We start from the raw sequence: 12,732 nt of genomic DNA, 5'->3' as shown, positions 1-12,732 counted from the left end.
TCTCACATTAGTGAAAAAAAACAAATGACACACCTTGCTTCAACAATTTTTCATTGCCATCAGATACCAAACAGCCTTAGCACTGCCAACTTGATCAGCATAGATTATTAATTATGATACTGCTGGTACAGTTCAATTTAATCAGAAAAGAACATCAAGGAGTCCAAGAAGTAGGGTATATAATGCAATTTATCTTTGCCTTGTACTGATAGGGATAACAATGATTTGCAAATTGGTTCAGCTACAAATACACAATTAAAAAGAGATAAATATCAAAAGATATGCCACATTTTCAACTCAAAGCCAAAAGTGCAGGTCTTAATCTTAGTAGTCAGTTTTAAAATCATGAGTTAATTCTTCCTTTGATGTGCACGCTTAACTCCCATTAAAATTAATGGGGGTTACACATGCTCATTGAGGAAGAAATAGACCCCATAGTGTGTATATTCTTCAAATAATAAAGATTTGGTAATTACTATATTATTTGTTCATTAATTTTCAATTTATCTTGTAAATGTGCAGTCTTTGTGATCTTAGGTCCAATTATATAGAGTAATTTGTGGCAAAAGGTCTAGTGGAGCATTATCCTCTTAAAGGACATGCGGTTTTTATAGCACATATTGACAGTGCTCTAATTCTCAAACTATACCACTTGCAAAATTCACCAAAACAAGAAAATCTTACTCTAGCAGCCAAATTCTTCTTCTCTATGTCATCCATGTTCCCCTTAAGTAATTTTGCATATTCTACTGCCTTCAATAGTCTTTGGAAAGGCCATTTTCCTTTAATTAGTCAGAGGCCAAAAGTAAGATTTTTAAAATATCTGATGATTAAATAAATTCAAATTACTGCAATACAATGTGCAGACAAGAGACAACAATTAATTAGATTCATAATGAAGTCTGGCCTCTACAGATGCAAAATCCCACCTAGATGACACTCTAGTTGAAGCATTTTACCTGATATCAATGTGGTCTGAACAATTTTTAAGGCAGTCTCTAATTCCATATAGCCTAATTTCTCATTGCCATGTTTTCCAATGCTTGAGGATGGTCATAAAAGTTAATAAATGTGCTGCCTCTGAGAGCCTTTAGGTCTTTTTCAAGATACAATATTCCCTTCCTGACCTGGCTCTCTTTGAAAAATCCTTCCCTAGCTCTCTTACACATTTTTTCTTCCTTAACTACTTCCCAAAAAAAAACCCTGTTATTCTCTTCCCACTCACCTATTTTCTGGAACCGTGTCCTTCCCACTCCCTTTTTAACATAAAACAAATTTTCAGTGCCTGATTTTAGGCTTATTCAGTACAAATCAAGTACACAGAGATATCCACTGATGAAGCATTTTCTTTACGCTCACCAAAGAAAATTCAGGTTCTTTGAGTCACCTGGATTTGTTTGTGCCATTCCTATACAATGCATTAATAATGTGCATGTCCAAGAACTGAGTGGGTTTACCAGTGGTTGAGGTAGCACAGATCCTACGATCTAGCCTTCGTATCAGAAAACTAACAAGTGCCTGTGTAAAGGTGATAAAAGTGTGAAGCAGTTATGTTCTCTAGCCAATGTGACACACAGAGAGCTCACGAAAGGTGTCATGGTCCAGCAGAAGTTTCCTGCTTGTATTCAAGAAAGAGGCTGATGGTTAGGTTCCATGAAAGCTGCATTAATGAGATTAAAATCTGTCTTGTGACTAGACATCAGGAAGACAGGAGAAATCCAGGATGCCTTGAAGAGTCACTTAGGGGCAAGGAGGAGAACTTTGTAGTACCCAATGTAGAAAGAGATATATCAATGCCATTTCACTTAAACATTTAATACACAAGTAGCACAAAAAGTGAAGATATTGTGATGCTGGGGAGGGGTTGAGGGTTAATGAAAGACCTTGGAAATTATCTAAGCCTATGAGAATGGAAGGGCCACACTGAAGTGACAGAATTTGTTCTAAGAGTAAGCTGCAAGATACTTTCAGAGCAGCTCATTTTTTCACTCCAGAGGCTCACAGTTGTGCAGATTTGGTATCAAGCTCAGCTCATTGGAAAGGGTAATATTTTGTGATACAGAGTCATTTCACAATTACACTTTTATGTGACTTACACTTCCCCTAAATAGTCTATGTTTTAACAATCTTTATAAAAGCTGAATTACTAACTTTTGGAGTAAGAAGATATTTTGTAACCATTTTTTAAATCTACCATTCTCATTTTTTGAAAATAAATTTAAAAAAAAAAAGAAATGAAAAAACTCCATTAAATCAAAACCAAACCAACACAAACCAACCAAAACTATTAAAAAACAGATGATATGACAATATATTCCATTTCAGTGAACACTTGTTATTAATAGAAATTTTATGTGGCTGTCTTGTTTCTTTAGTAGTTTTAGCATATAATTAAAAACACCATCACTGTCCAAATTATTGAAATTGTCTAGTAGTAAAAGACAATCTTACAGACAATACCTATTTATACAATGTTTGCACCACAAACAAGCATAAAAGCTATGTAGTCTACAGCTACCTGATTGTGCACAGGGAGACAGTGGGTCTGTAGATACCTTGTGTTTTACACACTTCCCATTTTCTAAAGGCTCCTTCCTCTCTTTGCATTTTACCTTTGTCAACTTCATTTTTTAAACACCCAGCTAGGCACTGGCATAGGAGAGCTGGACCGTGCCCGTGTGACTCTTGCCAGGCAGAATGGTGCCTAAAAACTCAGCAGGGCAGTGGTCAGTGCTAACCCCTGCAGTTCTCTTCTCTCACCGCACAGCTTCCCCTACACCCACAGACACAACAGTGAACCCAGGTCTGTTACAGTGTGAGGATGTGTGAGAAATGAGTTGGCAGGTCTCAGACTAAGTCAGAACAGGCAGATGTGCATGTAATAAAACTCAGCACCCTGACAGGGGATGTTCAGCACCCCACGGCCTTTTCTAAAGAGGGGACCAAATGTTCTACAAAGCAATTAGGGTATATGCTGAACAGGCTAAATCTAGCTTTGTTTGGATTGTAATTCTTTTAACACAGATGCTAACTTTATTTTGCTACTTTTATATACTGCAGTGTATTCCAAATAGCTCTTTGAATATATGTATTTTCATTCTGAGGCAACAGAGACCTTCATTTGTCTGCTCTATAGATACAGACATTCATTATACCCAGGAACAGCCTACCTGGCTTTTAAAGACAGCAGTCCAAGGAACAGTTTACAGGTTGATTAAAGTTACAAAGTCAGTGCAAATGCATGGCAATGATCTAGGATTTCAGGCCCAAAAAGGGACATTTAGACAATTCTGACACCAGCATTTCCCTTTGATCTGTATCTACAATGTATCTCTGCAGCAAAGTTCTGTAGGTACAGTGTATGCTGGGGAAGCTGAATGTAGGTCAATGAGATGCACTCTGCTTTTTAAAATAAAATCTTTCTGCAGAAAATGCATGATTTCCTGTTATGACTGTAGACTTCACATAGAGTATCATATACTCATTTTTTTAAATGTTTTTCTGTTTGTGCAAAAAGCATTCACTTTGCTTAAGGTGCACAAACACACACATATACACACAAGATTTTTTACGTAATATACAAATTTATGGATAATTTCTTTTCCTGCATTTTCCACCATTAATGTGGCTGACATGGCAGACCCCAGAATTTCAGGATGCCTATTCTTGAGCAATAAATTATGTTAGCCAAAAAGGTTAGAAAAGGGGCTCAATCCAGAGAAGGCTTACATGTCTAAATCCTGTCTAACACTCAACTTTTGATCTTCAAATCCCTAGCTCACTACCACCTAAGCTAAGCGAGACCAAAGCCCATGAGTGCCTAGCTTAAGCCACAAGAGATATATGGGTCCCTGGTTTCCTGACCTAATGCTAATCTGTTAGCTGAGAATCCTGCCAGGGTTTTTCATGAGCACAGTGGGCACTGGCAAGGAGCATCACAGGTCTCCAACACTCTGATGGGGCTCTGCAAGTGCCTGGCACTCACACTGACTTACAGAGAGCTTTCACTGTAAGAGAAAACCCAGGAGGCCATTGTGCTGTAGGTGGGGAGGAACTGCCTAGGCAGCTCCTTCAGGATAGCGTTGTCCTGGAATAACCCTTGAACTGCTTTCCTCTGAGCAACCAAAACCCTTTGGATTTCCCTAAATGTACTTACTGCATCAAGCCCCAACAGAAAACAACTGAAACAAAGTCAAGAGGATCAGGGAGAGCAAATGGGCCAGGAAAGACACTACCTGTGCAGTTTCTCCAGTCAGATGAAAGTTTAGGCCTTTGCCTGATGTGAAACATGGAAGAATGCGAGACTCATAGGACAGCACTAAAAAGTGAAGATTTCTCTGATTCAAACTTCATGTTATTAGCTGTGACTGGGACAAAGGATATGGAATTGCAGATGAAAAGGTCTTCACAATGAGAATGAGCTTCTGGAAAATGCAGTCTATTCCAGATCTCCCAGATTTTACAGTGTGAGAAAGGCAGTAAGTTGGGACAGATCAAAACAGATGATCAATAAAATAAAGACTAAATATCTTAATAAAATTTTCATAGAATCCTATGCAATCATTCTCCTGATTTCTATTTCAGCCATTTAGTAGGAGAGGGATGTTCTGCAGCTGGAGACGTTTCTTTGAGTTGGTAAAAACATGCGTTGGGTGATGGCACTAGTTGGAATTATTTCTGTTGTGTGGCCCTGAAGAATTCTGTTGTGCACACTGAAGAATTGTGTTTCAGAGGTCAAGGGTTAGGTGTGTGCGGGTACTGTATTAGGACACTGTGCTCTGTGAAAAGTACCTGGCAAACACAGGCTCAAGCTGAAGTTAATAGAATTTTGCCATTGCTTAAGTTGAAGCCAGATTTCCAGCCCTGGTGTCAAAGAGGTTCTTTTCCCCCCTCCTCCAGTTCTGCTACAGGCACCGGCTGTGTGCTCAGTTTATCCAAGCCTATCACAAATATAGCAGCGCAGCCCTTGCTACCAGCAAGCTCAATTATTGTAATACCCTCTTAGTGGAGCTTAGAGCCAGGCTCCGAGCACGGCAGCACGTGTGCTCAGCCCTGTGAGCCAGCAGGAACACATCACACCACACTGCATTCTCCACACTGCCAGCTTCCGAGGTGGCAGGTTGATTTTTAAGTTGGCCCTTTTAGATTTTAAAGCTTTAAGCAATAAAGGCTCTGGCTATGACTGATCCCCTTCTCTTTGAGCCCTGCCCTAATGGGGAGCTGCATTCCCACACCACCTGCTTTTCCTGGAACCCTACTGTCACATCACAGATCTGCAACAGATTTTGACTTTTCTGTGCTGAACTACATGATGTATCTCACCCCCAGAACCTTCCTTTCCCGTCAACCCTTTCCATTTATATACCATGCTCATCCCAATGTTAGCAGAACTTCACAAAATTATCACTGCCATCTCACAGACTAGCCAGGTTTTTGATGGAGGTGGCGTTAGAGCAAGTTAGCCAGTGTGGTTTCATGGTATCAGGTACTCACTTTTTCCCTTCCTGCAGCCGGAGAAGAGGCTTAGTCTTTTGACTAGACCTGAGGTAAGGCGAGTTTCATTTTCTGCAGGTCAAGAGCAGACAAATAGGAAGTTAGACCAGAGCATCTGACTCCATTAATATATCCTCTGATTTAACTTGCTGTAACTTGTTTGTGCAGCTGTACCCTTGGGTGTTGCTGGCCAATGTACTTCATTACTCTATGCCTCTTCCTCCTTCCTCTGCTTAATGGGGCCAATGATGCTTCCTTTGTAAGGCACTTGTGAATTTACGAATAAAAAATGGAAGTTTCAGAAAGGTATTATTAATTAACATTTATTAGCCTGTCTGTGCTCTAATCATCCCGCTCATCTTTCACTATACACACTCCTTTTGATTTTATTGCAGCTGTATTCTCTTCTGACAATTAATATAGTTATTGGTCCCATGATTATTATTTTTTCTACCTCATCTGTTCTTCACTTGAAAACATACATTTGTTTACTTTGAATTTCAACATAATATGTGCAGTTGTATATAACTTTATTGTTAGTATACTTAATTTACTTTAATTACAGTTAATATTGGCATATATTTTGACATTTAAATTAATAATGCTATTAATAATATTATTAATAATAACAATACACTTGCTTTCTCTTCATTTTAAAACATGATCCAAAAGTTACAAAACATAGATGTATAAGGTTAGATAATTAACCCAAACTCATGTTCTGGAGCAGTGAAATCCAAGCTGCTTTTTATGAATTTCATCTAGGGATTTAACGTTTAAATACTAGGAATCCATGTTTGAAAATCCTGGCTTTAATATATGAATGTGGGGTTTTTAATATTGGTGGGAATGAGAGAGAAGAAATGGTTGGCCTTTCTCCATCTCTCTTCGTGCCTTTAACACGAGGGGCTTGTAGGCACCCCAACATTGAGAGAGCTAATTATTTCCTGAGCAGGAGCTCAGGCTCCTCATCCCAGAGGTCAGGAATGGGGGTTTAATACTTTAAGGCCTGATGTGACCTATCTTGCTGCAGGTGCTCAAATTACCATCTCTTTATACACCCCCAGTTAACAGTCAGTGGAGAGAAAGAGGCACCTGTGGGGATGACTCAGCCCACCTAAAATCTGAGTCACGCTGTGGAGGCACCTTTCTCCCTCTCCCCTTCAATTAGAGTGGGTGCCACCACTCAGCAGTCAGGTGTCTCCCTTCAACACCCATGCTGAAGTGTGGGGGATGTTGGCCCGGATGCATTTAGTTTCTTACATCTCATCTTGAGCTCTTAGAAAGATGAGACCAACGTTTACACAAAGAAATAAAAAACAGCAATGCCAGAGGTGATTAATCTTTGTGCTATTTATCCAGCTACCTATGTATTTGCAATACTTATGGGTACTGTCTGGCTTTGATGTGCAGGGATTTACAGATGAGGTTCCATTAACGTTAGTGGGAATTGGGTGCATAGATCCAGTACATCAAGATGAGAATATTTGGTAATAAATCTTTTAATATGCATGTAGCATTGACTGAATAATTTGAAACATTTTTAAAATCCAAATAAAAATTGAGTTTTCTCCTACAAGAGAAGCTACCCCTAGAGAGAGATAAGTGGAATCTATCTCCACATAGTCAGACACTGTGATTTCATATTGTACATAGAATGATCTTTTTTTATCTTTATTGATTACTAGAAGAGTAATACAATTAAAGGTAGGAAAATGCTTTAAGGTTTTTGTTCTCTGGCAAAGAATCAAGAGTTCAAAGTAGGGCTCCTTTCTTATTATTAGAGAACACCCTAAGAGACAATCATTTAAAGCAATTCTCCCTTTCTCCTCCTCTTCTTTTCATTTCCCATTTTGTGATTTTGGGGATACAGAAGAAAACCTGTGTGTGTGTGTTAGTACTAGTCAGTGATGCTCAAATACAATAAAACCTCTGCTTTCTTTTTACAACCACAGGTATAAAAGAAGTACCTATTATTATTTCATTGATGATCTGTAGCAGTATTTTCTTGCCTTCTTGGTCGCATGCGTTCATGTACATATGAACACACACACACGCACGTCTCATGCTTGAGCTTTCTGAAGTAACACCCCTTGACAAGCACTGCTTATGTCAGGATTATGAATACAAGAAAATAGAAAAGACATTTAGAAACCATAGGAAAACAACTCTTTTGGTGTTTGAACTGCAGTGTTATTCAGACATATATAACTACTGCTGGGTGGGGGAACTGCAGGAAATATGCCAAGGATGAGAGACAAGGGGAGGCCATCAACAAGACAGAGAGAAAAGACAGAAAAAGCTTTTGTTTGCAGACTTGGCTGGTTGACTTGACTTGAAAATAATAATAGGCCCCCATTCTTTCTCACCAACCCCCTCCCCTGATTCATCAGATATAACATAATTGATTCTCACTGGAGATGGATTTGGAATACGTGTCTTGCTTGTTGCTATTGTTTATGTTTACACAGTACATTTACTGCTAGAGGAGTTTTGTTCCCTGTTTACTCACTGCCCTGTTGCAAACCCCTACTGCTTTTCCAGCTGGCACCAGTGCTCTTCTCACCTCACACAGAGTGGTGAAGAAAGGGGGAACTGCACTGTCTTGGGGACCATGAGAGGCTGGGGGTTATGCAGGTTATGACATTCTGCATGATGCAGAAAACTGACTCCTCACTTTTGTCTGAAAATTCCTTGCAGAGAGTGTGGCTTGTGCTCCTTCCTTGTCGTTTCTGCCTCCACAGTGTTCTGAAACTCAAAGGCAGTAGGAGGATACATTTTCACACCTGGCACAGGACTCCCAATAGAATATCATAAATTTTGCTGACTAGCCATTTAAATGGGGCACCTTTGGACAAAAAGGTGATAACTGGCCAGGGCAAATCATTTCTTCAGGTCTGAGCACTACAAGGGAGGACACTGTGTCACAGATCCCCCAACAGGGCTGATCATGGATTGCCAGACCCCGGGTGCTAACAAAGACTCATGGGGGACATCTGGCAGGCATCAGGAAGCAGCTTTGAGAAGAGCGACAGCCTATCTGTTTTCTTCACAATCACACAGTCATGAGGTAGGAATAGATAGCTATGGGAAAAGAAGGAACAGGAAAGAGAGGAAAAAAGTGTATAGAAAGAATAGAGAGAGGAGGAGTCCATTTGGGGTCTAAGGAAGAAAGATCAACAAAGACTAAAGCAGTGTGGCTAAGACGATATGTTTTAGCAGAGGAGCATGATTTTTAAAGTATTCCTGAAGTTTTTATGGCTCTGGGCCCCTATTTCATCTTAATTCATCCTTGGGGATAAAGACTCAGCTGGATGGATCTCAATCACTCCCTTCCCTTTCTCACCCCTTGTCATCATGTTCTCTTCCTTCAGTACATTTTCACCATGGTTAGAAATTCTGACTCTCACTCCCCTTCCCAAGCGACTACCGTGGCGCCCTTTGGAAGGTGCGCAGTGCCCTGACTCCCACGGAGTCGAGTTCCATTGGAACTGCTGGTAGTGCATTCATCAGCCATCTGTCATTGCAGCTGCTTGTTGAAGAAATCAACTTCTTTCCCCCCCCCCCTTCTTTTTTTTTTTTTTTAATACTTTGACTAGGAGGGGGAAAAAACCCTCAACCACCAAAAATTAAACAACAACAATAATGGCCCGACTGTTTCCTTGACAATCCAAACACAATCTGCTGCCCACAGCCTCAGAAAGTATCATTGAGGCAAAGCAAAATTCTCACGGCGTGTTGGATTTGAGTGTGTTTACAGGCTTTGTTTTGTGCTCCTTTTCTGTAGTAATTTTAATACCCTCTTCCAATGGAAGAATAACTTCTGTGGAGTCTGTCTGACTCAAAAGACTGGAGCTATGGCTTGTCAAAATTTATCAGCCAGTTGTCAATGCAACTTTTAGATGAGAGTCTCAAAAAAACGGGAATGCTTTTTAAGATCCCAACATGTGTTTTTTATTTTATTGTATTTTCCATGATTGAACAAAAACATTGCAGAGAGGTGATAAAAACCATGCAAACACAGAGTAATATTTAGTAGTGTCAGGAATCTAGGCTACAGGCCTCCCAGCTTTCCAGTCTCCCTGCAATATAATTTCTTTTTGGTAACTGTGTTATAGTGAAGATAAATCTATCTTCACTTTATTTTTGTCCAGAGATCTTTATACATTCACATTTCTGGGTCCCAAGTTGTCCTGTCTAGCCTTGTTCATGGCCATTTCAGTGGTGACACCCAAAGAACGATAGACCTCTGCATCTCTCAAATCAGAGCCAGGCAGCTTAAGCAAAACTATTTTGTACAAGTGTGAACAACATTTGAAACAGAGTTCACAGATCCTGGCAAAGCAGAGTGGTGTCCATACCATGGCACTTCAAATTTTTTTTTCTTTTCTTTCTTTTTTTTGTATTTGAACAGAGGGAAAAGGAAAGGTTATCTCTCCAAGTCTCCCCTGTAGGCAGCTAGGAGAGAAGCAGAATATAATGAGAAAGCTAAGTGACTAGTAAAATTAAAATACACAAACCATTAAAAAGTTTAAAGGGTAGGAAAAAGAGTGCTCATGGCATCTATTTTAGGTCAGCACCTAAGGAGTTTCTTACAGGCAATATGGGAACTCTTAAGAAACATGAATGTTGTTACACACAATACCATCTTTATCAAAAACTAAAAGCTCACAGAGGGAGGCCATGGCACTTGCAGTGTGGGAACATGAGTCTATCAAATGAAAAATCTGTGAGAGCAGAGGAAAGCCCTGACATGGCCTCTTGGGCTGGTGGCACAGACTGGTATGTTTGGGCTCCTGGACAGTGCATCTGGCACTCCTGGCAATAAAACCTGAACTGACAGGTTTATGTCTACATCTATACAATATCACTGCACACTGCAAACCAATATGTAACACCACACATATTTTATATTTGTGTGTACCTCTATGTAATTGTCTCTGGAGCCACAGAGTTACAGAGAGCTTTTCTTCATTTTAAATTTTTTTGTTAATGAAAGAGAACAGCTCTCTTCCAGTCTTTCTGATCAATTCCTGGCAAAGATGGGGAAAGAGACAGACTTCAAACACAGCACAATAACTGACTTTTTACGTTTTATCAATTTCTCTTTCAGTTTCCCATATAGAAATTCTCCAGCCTTTTGATTCAACACAAGTAGTAGAGGGGTCTTTGAATGAAATGGAAAGTAAACAGACCCCATTAATCTTACAAGGCTTCAGATCTTTCTATAAAGCTATCTTATTAAGATAGGTAGGTATTTCCAGGTGGGAATTCTGCAACGTTTTCTTTCTTTATTAGGTGACGGTTCTTCAAAATCACCTGCCAATAATTGAGTCAAGCTTAAACACCTGCTGGAATCCCATGTATGTGAAAGCTTCCTCCAGGAAGAAATTGGCTTGTAAACAGGAGCAAACATTTCATGTTGTGACTTTTCTGACTGTTGTTTTGGAATAACTAAAGGTGCATTCTTTGGAGGCCTCTGTCATGCAAAAATCCAAAAGCTCCATTCAGGCTGACTAATAGTCATTTCTCCTGATTGTGACAAAGGATTTATATCATGCCATCTCCACAAATCAAAACCAGTCTTCCCACCTCTGCTTATGGAGATCCTGCTGAGAAACAAAAGGGACACATTTGTTGAATGCAAGTGACAAACTTAAGCAGAAGTTTTAACTTTTGCACAGGAAAGATTTTTTTAAACCCAAAACCTTTGCTAACTTGCATGTTTATCACATTTCCCTAGAAAGCATTTATATTTGCCCATGGAAGTCAAAACTTTTCCTTCTAAATTTTGAAATTATTAATTTTTGCCTTTTTTTTTAATTTTTAGATTTCAGGTGGGGGTGGGCATTTGCCAAATTTTATTTTAAGGTCTTCTAAATTAATAGTACAACCTATGCCTCAACTTTCAATCCTTTTGTTCAAGGACACATGCTAGGCCAAGTTTCAGACAATGTTTATCTTTCTGAATTTATGGGTAAATGCATCTTAGATCACTATTTATTCAATCCTATCCTGTTGTTTGTCAACTAAAGTTTTATACAATTTGCAATTTCTTCTGTACAGAATTTATCACCATCTATATGTGTCAGGATATATGGTCTTATACTGATATATGGACTAAAAGACAGTGTAGAAGAGTAGCTCAGAACTGAACTACCCAGAGAGCAAAACCCCCAAACCAGAACAAATAAAGAACCCAGTCCAAGCTGGAAATGGCCCTCTCCTTGCTTGTGATGTGGGTAAACTTCAAAGTGGTTATAATTCCAGGTACTGGATGTGAATGATTTCCACAGGAAAATAATTTTTCCCCCTACCTTTTGTACCTTCCTCTTTAGGGATAAGAGACAGTTCATACTCAAGAGAAACTTTATATATGAGAAGACATAATCCAAAGAGCTGTCTGTCTAAAGAGGAACTTCTAAGTGCAGGAATGACAGTCTGGGACCTGAAAATTTCTGTTATCAGAAAAGGGAATGTAATACAAAAACAGTCTAACCTCAGAAAGAAATTAACTCTAATGAAAGTAAAGATATGCAGAATTTCAGCCAGAATGCTTGTCCATCTCTTCTGTGATCTACCTTTGTTTCCATATTGCTAATATTCCTCAACATATCAGTCAAAGTCAGTTGGGAAGGAAACATATGAGTCAGCCAAAGCCATTAGTGCAGATTATCAGCCTTTTGTCACAGAAATGAGCAAAGTCACTACATGCTGATGAAGAGCTATATAACTGCAGCCTAAAAGCCACATAGAGGAAAAGATGTTTAATTGCTGAAGCGGCCCGAGCTTTTAGAAGAGTTAAAGTAAAAAAGAATCTCAATCCAAGCTGTGACTATTACTCATGTTTTAGTTGAATAATCTAAGCAAGTAAGACTGGGGATTCTGTGTCCACAACTTCACAGCTACAGTGCTATTAAATTAAAGAACAGAGAAATAGTCTATCTTACTACATACACCATAATACTTTGTCTTGCAATATGAAGTACGGGAGTCTGCACTTAATGTGCAGGTATAACATCAATGAATGCTGGAGAAGAAAGTATCTGTTTTTTTTATTTTTACATTAAAGAATCATATGCATAAAGTAATTACTTGGCCTTTTGGTCTCCCACAATAATTTACAGAAGTCTGTTCTGTTGATTTAACATAGCTTCAGTTTCTGGAGCACTACTCAGCATATATCCACGATCAGGAATAGATTGCAAAGTAGTGCTTAACAATGTTAATCAACTCACA

The sequence above is a fragment of the Pyrgilauda ruficollis genome, unplaced genomic scaffold (assembly GCF_017590135.1).
Source record: "Pyrgilauda ruficollis isolate IOZ18807 unplaced genomic scaffold, ASM1759013v1 scaffold38, whole genome shotgun sequence".
Lineage (NCBI taxonomy): Eukaryota > Metazoa > Chordata > Aves > Passeriformes > Passeridae > Pyrgilauda > Pyrgilauda ruficollis.
This window is presented reverse-complemented; position numbering follows the sequence as displayed.